We start from the raw sequence: 3,131 nt of genomic DNA on the forward strand, positions 1-3,131 counted from the left end.
AACTTGGTCAAGTAAAACAACAATTAATAAAATGTTAGACTGCCCCTACCAACAATTTCAAAAAAATACCTGCAAACAGAATTATTACATCATCTTATCACAGTCACTGTTTTAAAGAATAGGATAATATTATTAGAATATTGAGGCCTAGTGAAGCTGTGAATTGTCCAAGTCCTTTCCTAATCTATAAATCAGGGTTGAACCAACAAATCTTTTCTAAGGTTCCTTCAAGCATTAATATTCTATGCTTCTACTTCAAATGGCAAACAGATGTAGGCAGCTCTTGAATTAACTGGGTGAAAATACTATACCTAATATAATGTCACTCATAATACTAAAAACTAATTTTATCCATTTATTTCAGGCTCTTCTGCCCCTAAATGTTTTCTATTATTTCTACTTATTCTTTGATAACTGCAAGAATAGCAAAGAAGGACCAAATAGATGGCACAGATAAAAGAGATGTAGGTCAAAGGATACAAACTTTCAGCTATAATAAGAATAAGTTCTGAGGATCTAATGTACAGCATGGGGACTATAGTTAGTAACACAGTATTATATACTTGAAAGTTACTAAGAGTAGATCTTAATCATTCTCCAAAAAAAAAGAGAGAGATAACTATGTGAGGTGATAGGTGTGTTATCTTGATATTGGTAATCATTCCACAATATATATGTGATCATCACATTGTATAAATATATACAATTATATTTGTCAATTATTCCACAATAAAATTGAGGGGAGGGGAAACAATACAACTAGTCTCTCAATATTAAAGCACTGGCTATAATTGGGAATCCACACAAGTGCTTATGAACTCTATAGAAAATTCCTCCTCTATCTATCTTTAGTATAAGTGGATTGAGCTTTAAAAATTCCAAGTGAGATAGATGCTGCTAACCTTCTAACTAATGAATTTATTAAAAGTCTTTGACCAGTTTTGGTAGCCCCCTCCAATTAGCAGGGCAGGAAAAAGCACAGCAGTGACAATAAATCTGCTTCATTGCATTGTGCTACTAGTTGGCCTCAATCCTGACCTAGAAGTAACATCTTCAAAGCTGAAAACGAATTTAGAGTCTATTCCAGGTCAGTCTTTGGCATCTTTTCTGAGAAGACCTATTAATGCCAACCTCAACAGAAATAAACACAAACCCATTAGGAACTGGACTTAGACCATCAATCATTTAACACAAGACAAATAGCAAAGCCTGCCAAATCACAAGCCTACCACCTCAAAATTGAGTACAATTAGCAAATCCAAAATGTCATAGCAGGTAATATCCCTGAATAAGGTATGGGGCTTACACATTACCAACAAACAAGTTAACATACTATTAAAATAACAGACTAGAAAATTCTAAATACAATAATCTCATGATGTAATCTGAACCAAAAATGCTTCAAAGTAACATATTGTAATTTAGGACATTTCTTCTACAAATTATCCTGTGCACCTGGAACAATTTAATATACTCACAAAGACACATTTCTGGATTATGTGAAGTTTTATTATCCTAAAACAACAGTAAGCTAAAAATTAAAAATATTAAAGCATAATAATATAAAATATTAAGTTAAATATTATATGAGCTACTAGCTCAGTTTTTTAAAACACTTTTAAATGTCTACATAGATAAAGAGACATATAGAGTTATCACGGTACAGGGTTTTCTTGGCAGTAAATCCTAGCAAAATGAAGCTCATTTTTACTCATTTTTCAATATCTAAAACAACCACAAATTTAAATGTAGAAACTTTATTATAGAATCATATTGAAAAGCATGTCCTTGTTAGTTTACAGATAAATATTTTAGATACATCTTTGCATCCATATAAGAATTGGATTAGAAGGCTACTTTTCTGGGGTCTGTCCTACCATAATAAGGCGCAGGTCTAGACTGAAAGTTTGTCTCGTGTAGCTTACAAACAGGGAGATTTGTGTTTGCATTTGGGCAAGCATTGCTTCTGCTGCAAGGCATGCTGATACTTCAACAGTGTAAGTGATGAGGGGAATCAGGCCAGGACTGGGCATGGACACAGCTGGGAGAAACTGACCCAGGTATAGTACTGGTGCCCAAGGAGGTAATCTACAGTTAAATGACTAGTCCAGAAGGGCACAGTGATCCTCCAGCTTGGTTGCAACAATCATCAGTATCTGAGATGCAATGAGCAGGTAAAGTCTGGCAAAATGAGTATCAGACACTAGATGATCTGCCAAGACAGATGTGTCTATTGCCATAGAACCTGTATCAGTCAGGGTTTCAGAGAAAGCAGTTGTTGCACTCAGATTAGAATAATTCAAAGTGGTTTCGTAAAGGGACTATTCTAAAGGTATAACTAAGCCACACGGGAAAATGGAAAACCCCTGTACCCAGCCAAGCTGTAACCATCCTTAAGCCAGAAGTCATGAGGAGTGGAAGCAATCCTGGAATGTGGAAGCAGAAAACCACCTGGAGAAGAGCTCTGACATTCAGTGGAAGAAAGTGAGCAGCTCAAGGTAACTAGGAGGGAAGAAGCTGGTGATATAAATACCCTCATATCACATAGTCATTCCCTGGTATCTCCCACGAGGGCTCCCCCATTGGCCAAGCCCAGCCAGAAGCCAGAAGGCAAGGGTTGGTAGGTACATATACATCACTATAGAGAGTGGAGGGAGAAACAAGGTGAAAAATTATGGAGAGAGGCTGGTTGGGCAATCTGAAGGATGATGGCCCACCTGGGAAAGCATTCTATTCCAAACAGGATCCCAGAAAATATGTGGGAATCTGGGCATGATGATCCAGCATTGTGGAGAAAGCAGTTGGCAGAGTGAAGCAGAGTTCTAGTAAAAAAAAAAAAAAATAGATCAGTGGAGGACTCCACCCTGAAAGGAAGCTAGGAAGTCTGCTGGCACAAATTATGCCAGAGATGTGGGAGTGAGGGAAAGTCCCCAGGCATGCTAGAGGACTGGCTACAGATGCCTGTGGCATTGGATGTACTTTCTATAAAAGTACACTATGGGTCAGGATTGCCCTAAGAACAAGACAAAATTGGGACTATCGACAACTAGCAGTATCTGCAACTGAGAGAATATGGGAAAGAAAGAAGGTAACAATGCAACAAGAGAATATAGCATATGGCTCCTTGCAGA

The sequence above is a fragment of the Myotis nattereri genome (genome assembly GCF_964212035.1).
Source record: "Myotis nattereri genome assembly, chromosome: 2".
Lineage (NCBI taxonomy): Eukaryota > Metazoa > Chordata > Mammalia > Chiroptera > Vespertilionidae > Myotis > Myotis nattereri.